Here is a 20,166-nt window from a genome sequence, read left to right on the forward strand (position 1 = left end):
GAAGTAGTAGTATAAGGTACTATGCATAACAATAAAAACCTGTAAGAAGCTTTTTGTATGTAAATTGGCACATGTCTCCCCTTTTCCTTCCCAATCTCCAGATCTTCCAAAGCCTTACTTATCTCAAAGAAGCAAACAGATATATATTCTTCAAAGAGCTGGAACAAATAATCCAAAAATTTGTATGGAATCAGAAGAAACCCCGAATCGCTAAGGAAATGTTGAAAAACAAAAATAAAACAGGGAGGTATCATGTTACCTGATTTGAAGCTTTCCTACAAAGCTGTGATCACCAAGACAGCATGGTACTGGCATAAAAACAGACACATAGACCAGTGGAACAGAGTAGAGAGCCCAGATATGGACCCTCAACTCTATGGTCAAATAATCTTCGACAAAACAGGAAAAACTATACAGTGGAAAAAAGACAGTCTCTTCAATAAATGGTGCTGAGAAAACTGGGCAGCTATATGTAGAATGAAACTGGACCATTCTCTTATACCGTACACAAAGATAAACTCAAAATGGATAAAAGACCTCAATGTGAGACAGGAATCCATCAGAATCCTAGAGGGGAACACAGGCAGTAATCTCTTCGATATCAGCCACAGCAACTTCTTTCAAGATATGTCTCCAAAGACAAAGGAAACAAAAGCGAAAATAAACTTTTGGGACTTCATCAAAATCAAAAGCTTCTGCACAGCAAAGGAAACAGTCAAGAAAACAAAAAGGCAACTCACGGAATGGGAGAAGATATTTGCAAATGACAGTACAGACAAAAGGTCTGTACAGACAAAAAGTACAGACAAAAGGATCTATAAAGAACTCCTCAAACTCAACACACACAAAACAGATAATCATGTCCAAAAATAGGCAGAAGATATGAACAGACACTTCTCCAATGAAGACATACAAATGGCTATCAGACACATGAAAAAATGTTCATCATCACTAGCCATCAGGGAGATTCAAATTAAAACCACATTGAGATATCACCTTACACCAGTTAGAATGGCCAAAATTAGCAAGGCAGGAAACAACATGTGTTGGAGGGGATGTGGAGAAAGGGGAACCCTCTTCCACTGTTGGTGGGAATGCAAGTTGGTACAGCCTCTTTGGAGAACAGTGTGAAGATTCCTCAAGAAATTAAAAATAGAACTTCCCTATGACCCTGCAATTGCACTCCTGGGTATTTACCCCAAAGATACAGATGTAGTGAAAAGAAGGGCCATCTGTACCCCAATGTTTATAGCAGCAATGGCCACGGTTGCCAAACTGTGGAAAGAAACAAGATGCCCTTCAACGGACAAATGGATAAGGAAGATGTGGTCCATATACGCCATGGAGTATTACGCCTCCATCAGAAAGGACGAATACCCAACTTTTGTAGCAACATGGACGGGACTGGAAGAGATTATGCTGAGTGAAATAAGTCAAGCAGAGAGAGTCAATTATCATATGGTTTCACTTATTTGTGGAGCATAACAAATAGCATGGAGGAGAAGGGGAGATGGAGAGGAGAAGGGAGTTGAGGGAAATTGGAAGGGGAGATGAACCATGAGAGACTATGGACTCTGAAAAACAATCTGAGGGTTTTGAAGGGGTGGGGGGTGGGAGGTCAGGGTACCAGGTGGTGGGTATTATAGAGGGCATGGATTGCACGGAGCATTGGGTGTGGTGCAAAAATAATGAATACTGTTATGCTGAAAATAAATAAAAAATAAATTAAAAAAAAAAAAAAGAAGCTAACAGATAGGTCTCCATTACCATAACAGCTATGATATGTCTGATTTAGCCAAGCAACAAGTACTAAAAACATCTGACTAGCAGGGAAACTTCCTAGTAACAAAAATCACAAAGACAAACTTCTTTATGAATGCTACAGTAATCTACAGTTTATATTTCCTCAGAGCATTTATAGCATTTCATGGTCAGAGAAGACAGAAAGAATCATCCTTTCAGTGGCTGTTTCCTTGGAAGCAACAAACCTACGTAAAAACAACAACAACAACAAACATAATTTTAGAACCAACCAGTCACTCCATCAACAACTTCTCTTTCCTGTAGACCATACACCCACAACTATATAATCCTTTTCATAGCTTTCTATATAAATGTTTGTGTAAATCCTCATCTGAATTAGAATTTTAAATTCTGTGAAAGTAAAGAGTATGTCTCTGTCACATATGGAACACAATGGAACATTACATACTCCAAAGACACTAATAGGCAGTCACTGAAAATAAGGCACTTTTGGCTTTCTTATGGCTTGCCTGAGCAAGACAAGTACTTCCATTTGCATGAATTGAAGGAGAAAAATATGAACTATACAGCCAAATGTGCATTATACAGCAATGAATCTCATTTAATACTTCTACCCAGGTAATAAAAAGAATAAATGGATATTTCAAAGAGAAGGAGAAAAAAATGTAAGCATAGTTACTGACTAAATTCCAATTTCTTACAAAATGGACTGCAGAATTGAGATGCTGAAAAGGTGAGTAAAATATTCAAGAACCAGAAATGTAAAAGGAGGGAGGCCTTTCAAGATGCTCCTGGAGTTAAAACTGATCTTAAGGAAGAAGGAAAAAAAAAAAAAATTGCAAATGAAAAATAAACTAGAACTTTAGATGGAGCTAGAACTGTGGAAGAGTAATAAGATGCTTTGTCACCTGGACAGGGTTATGGAGGCGTGGAGACTGAAGGACCGTTATGATACCATGACAGAGGACAGATTGGTTTACACGGCGTTGTACAGCTGAGGCCCAGCAACATTTAAGTCTTGCTAACACTGACCTTACAGCAAGACTTACACAAAAATAAGTTTCTAATGTGATGTGGGGGGTGGGAGATGGTAAAGAACTTAAATAGTAGGGTATATCAGTTTAACAGGGAATAAAGATCAATTTATAGTAAAGTTAAAAAAAATCAATCAATAAAAAATCTTCGCATGCTGAAGCCTTGGGAGGAAATACACATCTCCTTGCAGATGTCTGAGCCAGCGACACAAAGTCAGAGAGAACAAATCCTAAAGCAACCCTGTGCCAGAAAGTACATTTCAAAAGTTTGTTCCGCAGATTAAAAAAAAAAAAAAAGAAGAGGAAAAAGAGTATAGGTCTGCATGTCTACTAAACTTTGTAAAAAGGACAAGAACTGAAATCAAACCAAAAGGGCAGTAAGACTTTTCAAATTCTTATTAGGGTATTTAATTCTTTTTAGGGTATTTAAATCAAAGCTTTTTTATTCTCTCTTAATAGTTGATTAGATTATTTCTATGCCTGGATTTAAAGGACAAAAAAAGTGATAATTCTTAGACTGAAATAGAAAATTTGAATAAAAGTATATGCAGATATGAATACTGCAGAACAATATACAGGTACAGTAGGCTAGAATATTACTTTGATTTCTAAATAATGTAATCAAATACTAACTAGTTATATTTTCCCTCTTTTAGCCATTTGTCAGAACTTTTACATGAAGAACGTTTGTCTGGAAATCGGGCATTTCATTGAAATTGCATTTGCCTCTTTTCCCTTCATGAACCCTATTCTAATTAACATATTTAATATTTTAAAATATTTTAAATAATTTATTTTATTATTAATAAATATTATTAATAAATATATATTAATATTTTAAATAATATATTTTAATAATTATAAGAATTTATGTGTTTATAGAGTACCTCCAAAGTTGTATTACACATAGCAGCCATTTTCTCTTCCCTGTGCCGTCCTAAAAAACTTTCTAAGCTCACCATGAGCAAAGATATAAATACTAAAGAAAACCCATCAGAGACTTCATTGATGTGGAGGTACAAGATACCGTGTTACTTAGATACATACCTCTGCAGAGTGTTCATATTAAATAACTAGAGCTAAAAAGTGCTTGGAAAGCAAGAGCAGTCCCTTCTTTGAAAGAGTTCACAATTTCAGTTAAAGTAGAGTAAGAAAATTAACTCCTATATTTGCTCATAATCATTAGCATTTCATTGCAACTAAGTCATACTACACAGATGTCTTCTCCCTCTGAAGATCTTTGAAGAAAGGACTCCTTCCAACTGCCACAGATATTTTAGTTCTAGGAACTTCTACTTTCAAAGTATTCTTACATCTTAGCTAAATCCTTCCAGGTGAAGTTTATATCTCTTTTCTCAAGATGAAAGTGTTCCTTTGTTAAGCTATGTTGAGTCATTCTCCATTCAGAACAGAGAAGGTAGAGAGAGCTGTGAACCTGAGGGCAATTGCTAAAACACTGCCAGACTCAGCTGAGGTTCTAGTGGCGGGTTAATAGGACTGCATTGTAAGGCGGTGGTGGGGAGGGGAGGTAGGGAGTAAGAAACTGTAGATCATGGACTGCATATACACCTGTCCTGACTCCAGTGAACTCTAACAGCTTTGAAGGGAGCCAAATTTCTCCTGACCATAAAAGCAAAAGTCAGAGGAGTTCTTGGAAACACTTGTCCCATGGAATGAAAGTACATGGAGATGAAAACTAACTGGTTGTTCTGAAGATTATCGTGCCCTTTAATCGTTCTGAATTTTAAAACCACAACAGAAAGATGTGGTCTTAGGTAATGATTAGGAAGTAGGTATCACATTCATGGTAGTGGCACATATAAGAAAATGTTTGATATTAGTGTCTTATTTATGGAAGAGAAAGGTTCAGTACCATAAAATTAGAATTAACTTCATTAATTAACAATTAAACTAGTAGCCAAAAAGACTTGGAGATTTTGACAGAGCAATTTTATTTCTAACATTCTTAACAAAAAATTGATCTCTTTACAACTTTATAGAAAAGAGCCCAACGCAATGGGGAAGGATGGGTTGTTTCCAATTTACAAGGCCTCCTGAGCTTGACTGAGTGGCACTGGTTCATTCTGATATGTGACATGGTAGTAGAAACACGTAACAGAGTTTCATAAAGACCTTTCCCATCTATAATTCACTGTTCCACCTTGTGAGAAGAAAACCTACCCTTCTTTGCATCCCAGACTCAGCTGCCTGACTCTAAAATGAGATCCATAATCTCACAGGGTCATTTTAAGGGTTAAATGAGGAAATACATATAAAAACCTGAATACAGCAAGCCCTTGAAAAATAGCTTCCTTCATTCCCCTAAAGACGATCTCAACTATGTTGAGAGTGAACAGGTGAACTTAAAGATCTATCGTCACCTGCAGGAAAGAGACTATGATGAGGAATCTTTTCAAAGTGTGACATCATTAAGAAATGAATTTTAAATACTAGAGTATAGTTCAGTAGTCTCAATAGGAAATCAAATCTGCAATTGCTCATAGCTGATGTGAACTGTCATTAAATTTATAAAGGAGAACATGTATATCACAGCCTTTTCAAATACTATTAAGGAGATGGGAGGAGGATTCTCTTATTGTCAATTATCCCAATTTCAAAAGATTTAGTGAAGACAGCTAAGCTAATAAAGGACATCATTAGCATAGTTTGGGGGCAATTCTGAGTTATTGTCTAATGCCTCATGTTTGTTCCTATATCCTGAAGCAGATGTAAAAATAAATCAATACTGATGTTTGTTTCCTTTCTGATTGGTAAACCAGACCTAAGTATCTATAGTATATATTGTTGGGGGGTATGATTTCTGATGATGATGCCAAAATAAATGGGATAAAGAGGTAGGAGGCTAGATCTGTGCTATCCATTTATATGTCCATCCATCATCCATCCAGCCATCTGCACACCTACCCAAATGTCCAATAACTATGTTTATTTCCTGTTTAAATATAAAAACTGGTACAAGGTGCAGTGGAAAGACAAGGGTCTATAAATGAGATTAAAACTTAATATAAAAAAATACACATATAGATACCCAGAATAAAAAGCTGTAAGTGTCAAATGTCAAATGTCATGTAATGGTATGCAAAAGTTGTTTTTTTTTTTTTAAAGATTTTATTTATTTATTTGACAGAGAGAAATCACAAGTAGATGGAGAGGCAGGCAGAGAGAGAGAGGGAAGCAGGCTCCCTGCTGAGCAGAGAGCCCGATGCGGGACTCGATCCCAGGACCCTGAGATTATGACCTGAGCCGAAGGCAGCAGCTTAACCCACTGAGCCACCCAGGCGCCCCCTGCAAAAGTTTTAATAGTAATGGAGTGGCAAGAGGAAAAATGTTTGTTATCAAGGTTATAACACAAGCAGTGTATTCACAGGAAGAGGGTAAAATGGTAGACTCCTGTAAGAGTTCGAACTTTATCAGTTTTTGAGAAAGCCACTGATGGTTTCTGAGCTGAGGATCTCATGCTCAATGTTGTGTTTAGCAAGGATTCATTTGGCAGAACTGGTTAGAAGAGGAGTTGTATGTGCATGCACATGCTTGTGTTTTCTCCAATCAAACACTATTGAATGGAGGTCAATAGTGGGCTGTGTTGCAAGTAATTTATTATAAAAACAAAAAACCAAAGCTTGAGAATAATTTACTTTTTTGTATTACTCTGAGCACATTCAAGGTTATTTCTAAATGATGTCATCCTTACCAAATGCTTTATTAAATAGAGAAATGGATGAAGGATGGCTTGGGCCCAGGGAATGGTGTGAACTTGAACATGTCCACTGGAGTGTGTCTGCTTGGGAAAGTCATCAGTCTTGGGAGCTCTGGCAGGCTCATAGGTGAAGACCAGTGAAGTAGACTAAAGATTAAGAAGATCTTGCAAATAAGAAGCTTCTGCAATCCTTGAAGATGAAGTAATACAGAGCTAAATAAGATAGAGGTCATCTAAGTGGAGAGAGGAGTAGATTGACAAGACACAACCAAGAAAAACTATGTAAAGTCACTAGTTGCCAAGTTCAAGGAAATGGGAGAAAGTAAACTTTCTTTCAGATCATAAATGTCATAATGGGTTTTCAATGCTCTCAGGAAATCTTTCAAATTAATAAAATAAGAAAATTTTCCTTGGAGTTTCAAATTTCAGAGCTATAAGGCAATACAGGCTTTATATACAATATGTTGTCAGCCTCTATTTAAAAATATTTCCATTTTAAGTTCCATGACATGCATATGTTTATTCTGTGTAACCCATCTAGTACCTAAAGCATTGTGGATCCCAACATACCTAACAATAAAGAATAATCAAACTTCAAATACATAGTCAAGAATTCAAGGATAAATTGAAGTTTTATCTACCCAAAGTGTATCAGTCATCTGAACACTGAGTCCACTGTTGGGACAGAGGTAATTTCATTAAGTCTACCATCTGCAAAGCAGTAGGTCAGTGCCTGCACTTCGAACTCCTTATGTCAGTATGCTCCAGCCAAGCTCCTTCCCACTTCGGCCATTCACAAACACTGTTCCCTTTGCTGGGACAACATGGCCAACCGTTATGGACCTGACTAATGCTTGTTCAGACTTATGATCCCCATATGTGTCACATTCTAAGGAAATCCTGCCCTCACTCTCTACTCCATAAAGTGAGATTCCCCCATATGCTATGCTATGTAGCATAGTCTGTATTCTTCTATCTGAGGCCAATTTCTCCACTAGGCACAGTAGGCACAGTGTCTTTGGCCAGTGAAAATGTATTCATGATAAAACTAGAAGAAAGCATGAATATAATAATTAATATATAATAATAAATCCAGCCTGGATTATAGTCAATCATCTTCATATCACCAAAACCAAAAATTTCATTATTTCATGGAGGACAGGGTCTGAAAGTTAAGTGCCTGGGGACTGCAAAAATCATAACATGTCCCTAGTCATTTTGTAGAATTTCTACAAAGAAGTGAATCCCCATTTATTGTTTTTTGAAATCTGAATAACAATACTACTTGGGGATTAATGAAATAATAAACTGCTTATAGCACTTAGTATATTACACACAACAATACATGTTAGCTCTTATTACTATCTAAACAATAACTGGAGACAGTGTTAAATTGCTTAGAGAAAGATGAATATCATATAGTCCTCTTGAATTCAGTTTCCAGGATAAATTTGCTTCTGATAGCAGTTTCCATGTTCCCTTTAACTAGGATGGTAAGAACCTTGTGACCCAGTAAGTGTCCCCCTTAGATGTTAGAAAACTCAGAAGTAATAAAGTACAATAACTCCACCAGGTACCAGGGACATGGTTTCTCTGCTCCCTATTTTTTGCCTTATGATTTTATTTTTTAATTTCCTTCTATGTACATGTTATACTATACTTTAACCCAAAGTGGAAGGACAATAAAATGTAAAGGTGGGAAGGCCTATAAATGAAAAATGGCCTCAAAGCCAATAAATATCTATATTTCATGTTCATCCATAACCTAATGTAATTTCTTTGAATTTTCTTGCTATATTTAAGTGAAGAGGACCAATAAGTATAGACAGGTATAAGAAAATTATATTCATCTTGAAAATGTCACATTTCACACATTTTAAGAACTGCCTCAGTGCATTTCAAAGTTAATTTTAGTAGACTGAAATATAGGTATATTCCTAACTTTTTGACAAACATCCAAAGATGGACACATATACCCCAAGAGGTTCAAGCAGACTTGAGAATTACTTGATACGCCATGAACCAAGGGTCAGAGAAACTACCACAAATCTCTAATTTCATAGTTTTATTGATATATTAGTTTACCATGTATCCTGTAAAAAATTAAAATAAATTTAGGGCCTTAAAACAATGCAAATCCATTATGTTATACTGTAGATGAGGAAACCGATATGGGTCATAGTGGGTTAAAATCCTGTCAGCAAAGGGGCATTCGTTTGCAGTGGCTTCGGTGGATTCTCCAAGACAATCCATTTCCTTGCCTTTTCCAGCTTCTTAGAAGCCATCCCTAGTTCTTGGCTTATAGTCCTCCTCCTTCATCTTTAAGGCCATCAACAGTAAATTGAGTCTTTCTACCATTGAATCATACTGGATTCCTCTTCTGCTTCCTCTTTCACTCTCAAGAACTCTAATGATTACATTGAGCCCAACAGAAAATCTGGGATACTCTTCCCTTCTCAAAACCCTTAATTTACCACAACCACAAAATCTCTTTTGCTATAGAATGTAAGATACTGACAGGTTCTGGGAATTAGGAGGTGGACATCCTTGAAAGAGGTGCACTTTTATTATTCTGCCTGCCACAATTGATAACTATTATGCATGCAATAAAATACAAAAGATATAATACTTAGAAGAACGCACAGTAAGGATATGCTTTGAATTTAATAAAGCTATTTACTGACTTAAGAACTCATTCAAATTTATTTATCACATGTACCTCTATCTTACTCTTCTCCCTGAGTATGCTCATGATTCAAACTCAAGTAGACCATCTTTGTTGTACTACGAAACAGTAGAAAATAATGTAGATAATCCATTAGAGGATTAAAGAAGAAAATCTAAGTCCATATCATATATTTAACATCTATGGATTTTCCAAAATATACTCCAGAAAACACACACACACACACACACACACACACACACACAATAATTTAGAAGGGGAAAAGTAAACTTTAAATATCTGAACTCCCCATCCAGTCAATACTTAACTATTATCAACTAAGCATATTACTGGAGATACTGAAAATGTTTGTCTCTAAAATTAAGTTTAGTCAATAAGAGTATAAGAATTAGGGTCATCATGTACAGAGGCAGGTGGGCAGAGGTATTTATGGCTAACTAAAGAATAATTAGCCAAACTTTCTGTTGCCAATTTACTAATAATGTGAATGTTGATTTCATACTCAATTGCAGTTGATGCCTGCACCGATCTCTGGATCAGGAGCTCCAGGCATATCATTTATTTATTTAATTCTGGTCCTAGAAACACTCAACAAACAATTTTAATCCCCCTTGACCTACCTGGATTTCAAATCATAACATAAAACACAAAAAACATATGAGAAATAAAATTATTTTAAAAAAGAAATAAAATTATTTTAATGAAACACAAGCAAGAACAGAGATGGAGATTAAAACAAAATTCAAGTTTGACTCAAATAGTGGACATAATTTTTTTAAAAAATTGTTATTTCTTAAATGGTTTTTGAAAATAACTATGAATAAAGCCTGAAAATAAGAGAGAGGAGATGTAATTTCATATCAAACAAAATGATAGTTTAATGAGTTCAAATAATTTCCTCAATCAATCAATCAAATAGTATTTCATTATCTCTAATAATCAACATCACTGAACTTCTGAACTGGTGACAATGTAAAATAAAGTCCTAAACAGCAAATAAATAAATTATATTATACTTTGAGATAACCCCCTAAATTAATTTAAAACATTTAATTATACTTCAATATGAAATAGAAAAAAAAAATGGTTCTCCTTGTTGTTAGACTAGACAACAATGACTAGTATTTATATAAATGCCATGAATGTCAAATACCCTTTCAAATAGAAAAAAAAGGGGGGGGCTTGAAGTGATGTGGAAATAAGTAATAGATGAATGTGTGAGGGGTGGGAAAATGAAACCAATAAATAAAAAATATCACATACAAAATATAAATCTTGCAACCCCACGTCTAGCAAAGGAAAGATGCTTTAGTCTCCAAATCCCTCCTTTATTTCTGTCTCAGAACAATTCTAAGAAATTATCCTTTGTCCACCCATCCACCGACTGCAGAACTGGTATAGAGATTCAGACAAAGAGCAAGGAAAATACACAGATATCAGCTGAAAGGACTTTCTTAGAACTCTAGGAACAGTGAAACCAAAGGAAACACTTTTTAAAAGTTGAGAGCACCATCGGTAGAGACAAACCAGGTAAAATGAGAACCTATGAAAATGCAGAGTGTATTTAGAGTCAGTGCCTTGAACAGCACAGCAATTTTAAGAACAATGAAAAAAAAATGAGTCATATCTCTATTATAGAGTAAAATACGCATCTTCAGAGACATTCTATAAAGCCAGAACAATGAGGGTATAGTATACAAGCTTCATCACTAAGTTGGCTCTATGCCTTGGATATCCTTCACATGACAAGTGTTAACCTTGGGAAGCAGCTTACAAAAAAACATAGTCATGAGAAACACTTAATAATCTGGCTTAAAATGCACAAGGCTTCTACTAAAACAGGTCTCTCAGACTTACATGGCAAATCAAGTAGCTACCTCTCATTCCGTCCGTCCTCTTCTCCAAGCAGGTATTGAGCATATACAAGGCAAAGATCAATTAAAGCCAATCACAGATGTTGAGAAACAGTCAAAATAAAGGAATCACTACATAAATTATTGTGGTAAGTGAAACTGCCAAAAACAGTAGTGTATTCAAAGAGCTAAAAAGGTAAGGAGGAAAAGCCAAAACTTTTTTGCCTTATTTTGACCAAGATTCATTTTTCCACTGTTACTTTTGACCCCATCCATTCTCCTACCTCCTGGGATCCTGCTATACCAAGTAACCCTTCTTTCACCTGTTCAACCTCTCCCATTCTTGGATCCTTCTACTCAACATTTATAATCATGTTTGTTTATCATCAATAGCAAATAGGAAGTTATCATCTAAAAGCTAAATTTGTTTTACTATTAAGAACTGAAACTATTTTAGATATACATATAGTTTTAATACTGTATTCTTTTGGTATTCAGTTATTTTTAAAATTTTTTCCAGATTATACTAGAGAGCTAACTCAAATCATAGTACAAAAGAGGTTAGAATTACTATTAACAATGTTATAGCACCCCTAAGTGAATAGGGAGGATCTTAGAAAATATTATCACGAAATGAATAAAAATATAAATGGTTTAAATACCTCTACTGTAAAATGTAATACATAACTGAAATATTAGGAAAGACAAATACTGTTACCTAATCCCAGAGTGCCATAAACAAAATGTAAATCACTCTGATTAAATTATTTAACTTCTGCCAAACATTTGCTGATTTGCCTTTTGGTTATGCAGAGTTTATTCCAGTTACATAGAGTACATTGTTTTGGGGTTTTTTTTGTTTGGTTGGGGGTTTTTTGATGCACCTTTTCTCTACTGCTACTTCTTGGCAAAGGCATAGTTCCTAACAAAAACTAATGAAACCATCTGAGCAATTACTCTTCTGCTGCAGAAAATATTACCTTCCAAAGTGGCTGAAGAACTACTTCCCTTTTCCATATCCTTTTAGTATTTTCCCTTTTATTCAGAAAAGGTAACTCCCTAACAAAGAGACCCTGACAATGGCCTATTTCATCCTTGCATGTACATTCCCAGTAAGTGATATGACAGGAAGAAAGAGATTAGAGAAACCTGAATCTAGAGTGTATATTCCTGAAAATTACTATCTTTCTAGGCATTATACCTATCACATTATTCTAGGCATTATACCTATCACAGTATCAGTATCAGTATCAGGGTAGTAGGGTTCGGGGAGTAGTCCACCTAATCCAACAAAGGCAAATGAATTTACACTTACTCAAAACTAGAAACTGGGTAAGAAAAATCAATTTTCATCTTTAAGGGAAAGGAATTTCAGAGACCATGTCAATTTCAGAGACTATGTCAATTTCTAATTACTCAAAGGAGAAAAACTACACACACTACATAGTAACAGCCACAATCACAGAGTGCCTGGAAAGTAAGACAAGTGCCTTAACTAAAACTTCATAATTTCAGCTTAAGAAAAACTATATTAAGAAAATTATTGTGGAGAAAGGAGAATCCTCCTACACTGTTGGTGAGAATGCAAGCTAGTGCAGTCACTCTGAAAAACAGCATAGAGTTTCCTCAAAAAGTTCCTAAAATTTGTATGGAATCAGAAGAGACCCAGAATCGCTAAGGAAATATTGAAAAACAAAAATAAAGCTGGCGGCATCACCTTACCTGATTTCAAGCTTTATTACAAAGCTGTGATCACCAAGACAGCACGGTACTGGCATAAAAACAGACACATAGACCAGTGGAACAGAGTAGAGAGCCCAGATATGGACCCTCAACTCTATGGTCAATTAATCTTCGACAAAACAGGAAAAACTATACAGTGGAAAAAAGACAGTCTCTTCAATAAATGGTGCTGGGAAAACTGGACAGCTATATGTAGAAGAATGAAACTCGACCATTCTCTTACACCGTACACAAAGATAAACTCAAAATGGATAAAAGACCTCAATGTGAGACAGGAATCCATCAGAATCCTAGAGGAGAACATAGGCAGTAATCTCTTTGATATCAGCCACAGCAACTTCTTTCAAGATATGTCTCCGAAGACAAAGGAAACAAAAGCGAAAATAAACTTTTGGGACTTCATCAAAATCAAAAGCTTCTGCACAGCAAAGGAAACAGTCAAAAAAACAAAGAGGCAACCCACGGAATGGGAGAAGATATTTGCAAATGACAGTACAGACAAAAGGTTGATATCCAGGATCTATAATGAACTCCTCAAACTCAACACACACGAAACAGGCAAACATATCAAAAAATGGGCAGAAGATATGGACAGACACTTCTCCAATGAAGACATACAAATGACTATCAGACACATGAAAAAATGCTCATCATCATTAGCCCTCAGGGAGATTCAAATTAAAACCACATTGAGATATCACCTTACACCAGTTAGAATGGCCAAAATTAACAAAACAGGAAACAACATGTGTTGGAGAGGATGTGGAGAAAGGGGAACCCTCTTCCACTGTTGGTGGGAATGCAAGTTGGTGCAGCCTCTTTGGAGAACAGTGTGGAGATTCCTCAAGAAATTAAAAATAGAGCTTCCCTATGACCCTGCAATTGCACTCCTAGGTATTTACCACAAAGATACAGATGTCGTGAAAAGAAGGGCCATCTGTACCCCCATGTTTATAGCAGCAATGGCCATGGTCGCCAAACTATGGAAAGAACCAAGATGCCCTTCAACGGATGAATGGATAAGGAAGATGTGGTCCATATACATTATGGAGTATTATGCCTCCATCAGAAAGGACGAATACCCAACTTTTGTAGCAACAAGGACGGGACTGGAAGAGATTATGCTGAGTGAAATAAGTCAAGCAGAGAGAGTCAATTATCATATGGTTTCACTTATTTGTGAAGCATAACAAATAGCATGGAGGACAAGGGGTGTTAGAGAGGAGAAGGGAGTTGGGGTAAATTGGAAGGGGAGGTGAACCATGAGAGACTATGGACTCTGAAAAACAATCTGAGGGGTTGGAAGTGGCGGGGGGGTGGGAGGTTGGGGTACCAGGTGGTGGGTAGTATAGAGGGCACGGATTGCATGGAGCACTGGATGTGGTGAAAAAATAATGAATACTGTTTTTCTGAAAATAAATAAATTAAAAAAAAAAAAAAGTTGAAAATAGAGCTACCCTACAACCCAGCAATCACACTACCGGGTATTTACCCTAAAGATACAAATGTAGTGATCCGAAGGGGCACGTGCACTGGAATGTTTCTAACAGCAATGTCCACAGTAGCCAAACTATGGAAAAAACCTAGATGTCCAACAACAGATGAATGGATAAAGAAGATGTGGTACATATATACAATGCAGCCATCAAAAGAAATGAAATCTTGCCATTTGCAATGACATGGACAGAACTAGAGGGTATTATACTGAGCAAAAGAAGTCAACCAGAGAAAGACAATTATCATATGATCTCCCTGATATGAGGAATTTGAGAGGCAATGTGGGGCTTGGGGAGTAGGGAAGGAAAAAAATGAAACAAGATGTGATTGGGAAAGAGACAAACCGTAAGAGACTCTTAATCTCACAGAACAAACTGAGGGCTGCTGGGGGAAGGGAGGATAGGGAGAGGGTGGTTGGGCTATGGACATTGGGGAGGGTATGTGCTATGGTGAGTGCTGTGAAGTGTATACGATTCACAGACCTGTACCCCTGGGGCTAATAATACATTATATGTTAATTTTTTAAAAATTAAAAAAAAAGAAGAAAATTGTCTGCTATATTTGTTCATCATTAGCATTTCATATAGCAAGAATGAATTGAAATCGTCCTATACAAACACCCCTCCTTCTGAAGCTCTTTGAAAAAAAGGAATCCTTTCAACTTCCACATGAATGTTAATTTTTAGTAAATCTCATAGTTTCAAAGTATTTTTACAGAGAAATACTGGCACATACAGGAGCAGTGGCTTACCAGAATATTAAAAAGGTAGACAGCAGTTAGTTTCTTAAGAAATTATTAAAAATAACTACCTACACAAGTGAAAATATTCCTAATGACTTCCAACTGCAGTTTACATCTCTCTACTCTGATCTTTGTTACCATTCATAACACTAATGAATTTTTAGTCAATAATTACAGAACTTCTAGGGGGGCCATGACATTAACTTCTCATTAGAGTTCCTCTCCTTTTTGAACACTCCAGGCCAAACCTACAGGCCTAAAGAAGCCCAGGAAGCATAGAAAATTCAGATAAACAAATCTGGCAGCACTCACCAATAAACTTCTTGTACATGGGTTTCAGTTAACATGGCACGTGTTAGTCAATATGACATTAAATCAAACTAAAAATATTAATGCAGAGAATGGCAACTGCAATGAATACAAAGTTTCTCTGTAATACTTCTCTTATAAATAGGTTTACCTTGTTCTATCTAACAGGTAAGTTTCTAAGACAGTGAAGGGAATCAAATATAAATTTCTATAATTCATCTTGATGTTTCAGAAATACCTAAATTTGGGGCACCTGGGTGGCCGAGTGGGTTAAGCCGCTGCCTTCGGCTCAGGTCATGATCTCAGGGTCCTGGGATCAAGTCCCGCATCGGGCTCTCTGCTTAGCAGGGAGCCTGCTTCCCTCTCTCTCTCTGCCTGCCTCTCCATCTACTTGTGATTTCTCTCTGTCAAATAAATAAATAAATAAAATCTTAAAAAAAAAAAAAAAAGAAATACCTAAATTTAATCATCAAATCACCTACATATATACTATTATAAACAAATGCTAAAGTACCCAAGAAGAGAACACTATGCAGCTAAATCCTGCAAGGAATCTTTCTTCCTCCTCTGTTTCTTATAGAAATCCTGCTACATTCCTCAAGATCTAAATCAAAGGACATGTCCTAACAAAAAACTTCCCCATATGGGCCTCTACCAAAGTAATCAGTACTCCCATTTTCACCAGAACATGCTGCTTGTATTTCTAGTAATGTATGTATTTCACCCTACCTCCTAATAAATATGTTTATATGTCTCCAACTGCAACAGCCTTTGCTTAAACTTCATTATTTATATTAAGTCCACATAATTTCTGAATCACAAACAGCACTTAATACATCTTATATACATAAGGCAAGAGAGTACCATATCATTTCTTTGTTAACAATAGTTTGATTCTTTCTAAAACTTTTTTTCATTTATGACTTTAAGGGATAGGTGTAAAAAATAAGACCCCTCTTTCTCTGTCACCAAAATCAGCCCCTACTTCCCAACTTTCTTATTTCTCCCAATGGCAAGACCACTGAGACCTTATAGTCTCCTATATGGGTTCTATCACTTACACTGCTCCATCTTACACCAATTCCTCCATCATACCTTCTGCATTTGTTGACACTACTAACACCTCTCTTCCTTTGCTTTTATTGAGACTATTAAAATAGGCAATTGATTACACAATAACAGGTAACTAACTAAAACAGGTCTAATAACAGCCTCGAAATACATGAAGCAAAAAAAAAAAAAAAATGACACACATATATACAATTAAAGTAAATAGCTGGATATTTTAGCCATTCTCTATCAGTTATTGATAGAGGTAGACAAAATCAGTAGGGATACAGAAATCACCAGGGACAGAGAACATTATGAAATAGTTTGACATGACTGATAATTATAAAATATTTCACAATAAATGCAGAACATAACTTTCTTTTAAGTACACTTGGAAAATTGAACAGGGCAGACCACATTTGGGGCCATAAAACAAGTCCTGGAAGATTTCAAAGAATCAAAATTATGGAGAGCATATTCTAAGACCACAAGGGTATTAAGTTAGAAATCAGTAATAAAATATGCAGGAAACTCTTCACATAATTGGAAACTAAGTAGTATACTTCTAAAAAACCCCCCATAGGTCAAAGAAGAAATCACAGGGGAAATATTTTCTAGTTTAAACTAAATAATAATGAAAACATGACATTGAAATATTTGTGGAATACATTTCAAGTATCACTAAGATGGAAATTTAGAACTTTAACGACAACATTAAGAAAAAAAGGTATTAAAATAAGGCTTGTAACTTAAGAATCCAGAGAAAAAAGCAAATGATACATAAACTAAGTAAAAGATGGGAAATTAAAAATAAAAGTAGAGGTCAACATTAAAAAGATAAATACAAAAAAATTAAATTCAAAGTTGCTTCTTTGAAAATATTAATAAAATTAAAACCCTCAGTAAGACTTACAAAGGATAAAAGAAAATTACCAATATCAGGAATATAATAGTAAGCATCAGTACAGATCTTACAGAAATTAAAAGAATTTAAAAGGGAATAGCATAAGAAATTTTAAGCCAACAAATTTGACAACTTAGATAAAATGAGCAAATATGATGAAAGGTACACATTAATAAAACTGACTCAAGAAGTAGAAATTCTGAATAGCCGTATAGCTATTAAAGAATTTGAGTTTGAAATTTAAAGCCTTACCCAAATGAAAACTGCGGGCCCAGGAGGCTTCATTAATGAATTCTATCATGCATTTTTAAAAAATAATAGTATATAACATATACAAATGTTTCTAAATGTAAAAGGGAAACACAACTTATTTTAAGAGGTCACTGTTATATTAACATTCAAATCAGATAAAGACATTATGAGAAAAGAAGCTACAGAACAATATTCCTCATGAAGACAGATGCAAAAAAATCTTAGCTGTTAATAAATCGAATCCAGCCATATATAAATGGGAAAATACAATTTGACAAAGTAGAGTTGATCCCAGGAATATAAGGTTAGTTTAATATGTACTGGACGTCCCATTCAGTGAGAAGGAAAGGAAAAGAGAAGAGAAAAAAGAAGGGAAAGGAAAGGAGAAAGGAGAGGAGAAGGGATAGGAGAAAGGAAAGGACAGGAAAGGAGAAAGTACAGGACAGGGAAAGGAAGGGAAGGGAAAAGGAAAAGGAAAGGAAAGAGAAAAAAAACTCACCAGGAGAAGCAAAAACTGTCCTTATTTATAGGTGATGATTATGTACAAAGAAAACTCTAAGTGTTAAGAAATCAAAAACAATAATAACAAAACAACTGCTACAACTAATAAATGAGCTACCACAATTAAAGAACATTAGGTTAATGCACACACACACAAAAAATCAATTGTATTTCTATATACTAGAAAAGAATGTTGGAAATTCAAGTTTTAAAATGTCATTTAATGTAACATCATAAATCAAAAAAAAATTAGGAATAAATCTGAAAAAAAATGTCTAAGACCTATATGTTGAAAAGTACAAAATATCCATGAGAAAAGTTAAAAAATTAAATATGTGGGGGCACCTGGGTGGCTCAGTGGGTTAAAGCCGCTGCCTTTGGCTCAGGTCATGATCCCAGGGGCCTGGGATCGAGCCCCACGTCGGGCTCTCTGCTCCGCGGGAAGCCTGCTTCCTTCCTTCTCTCTCTCTGCCTGCCTCTCTGCCTACTTGTGATTCCTCTCTCTCCGTCAAATAAATAAAATCTTTAAAAAAAAAAAAAAAAACTTAAATATGTGTATAGACATACCATGTTCATGGATAGGAATACTCAATATCAAGAAAGTCCATTCTTAAATGTGTACATTTGACAGTCTTATTAAAAAACTAGCAAATTACTTTTAAAAAACCTGACAGGCTGATTTTAAGATGCATAAAGGAATTCAAGAGCTCTATGAATACAAAACAAGCAATAAATATTTATTAAATTTACATAATAGAAATAAAAGAATCATATTGAGAAGTTATAACATTTATAACTTTTTTTCTAAGGCTTTTATGAAAAAAAGCTGGGCATTTAAACATAATTATTTCAGTGTACAAATATTTGGTTCTTTCCTTTTGGATCTGTCCACCTAAAAGTTATAGGTATTTATAATTTACTATGCATAATCCCTATAAAAAATAATTTACTGGGTGATAATATTGATAATATTTACTAAAAGAAAAACCAGGTTGCAATCTAGTATTTGTAAATAGTCTATTAACATGTACAGAGAGCATACAATGTTTTATCTATAAAGTCTGTAATTAGATTCTATTGTACTGTCCTTAAAAAAATTATATATATATACACATATACATATATGTATATGTATATTTAAGGGCATCCTCTGACTTTTACTACTAGCACAGTTTACATCTTTCAACTGCACTATAGCAGCAGTTTGCAATGGATGGTTTGGGGGTCATCCAAGACCCCTTATTAATACTACTAAGATATTACTTGCCTTTTTCTCACTCAAGTTCTCATAAACACATGTCAGTTTTTCCAGAGGTTACATGACATGGAAATACATACAGAAGCAAATACAAAATTGCAACTGTATTCATTTAAGACAGCAATGAAAGACATTTACAAAAGTGCAAAACAAAGCCATCATCAATATTTTTGTATTGGAACTAGTTAAATGTCATTAATTTTTATATTAACAATATAATAGGTTTATAATTATTATTTCAAAGGAATTAATATTTTTAAATGCTGTTTTAGTTTTTAACATGGTAGATATTAATGCATATGATATACCTTGATTAAAGCTCTTTGAGTTCTCAAAAATGTTAATGAATGCAAAGTGGTCCTGATACCCAAAAAACTCAGAATCACTGCATACAGCAGTAATTTTTAACTGGTACCTGTAGAAGGAATAATCCTGATAATTAAAATAAAAAACAAAAAAAAAAATTTTAGGAGGCTATTATATATTAATGTTTTATTTTTCTTAGTGGGACACTATATTAAGTCTCTTTCTAGTTCTTAAATTAATAAAGTTCACCAATAACAAAAAGGCCTAGGCCAACACAAGAAACACATAGGATTTCCATACATAATGCTGTTTTTTTTCTTCCCTTCATGATGTATCCCTAGTAGAACCAAAAAGAAAAGCAGTTTTTCCAAACTTATCAAACTTTTAAAGTATTGTCTACATATTAAACATATTAAACCCTGCCCCCTGCTCTCCCAAGCTCTTCTTCCCTTACTCTATTGTTTTCACCATTGTGCTTATAAACTTCTAATACATTAACAATTCATCTATGTTTTATGTTTATTTTCTGTCACTCCACTCGATACAATG

General features: G+C 35.1%; 1 protein-coding gene across 4 annotated transcripts in view; it reads right to left on the reverse strand.

Moving 5' to 3' along the window:
* The window catches only part of CEP128 (centrosomal protein 128), a 398,290-nt gene that overhangs the window by 204,245 nt on the left and 173,879 nt on the right, over nucleotides 1–20,166 (reverse strand). The gene's annotated exons all lie outside the window — the stretch shown is intronic.

This window comes from Neovison vison, chromosome 13 (assembly GCF_020171115.1).
Source record: "Neovison vison isolate M4711 chromosome 13, ASM_NN_V1, whole genome shotgun sequence".
Lineage (NCBI taxonomy): Eukaryota > Metazoa > Chordata > Mammalia > Carnivora > Mustelidae > Neogale > Neogale vison.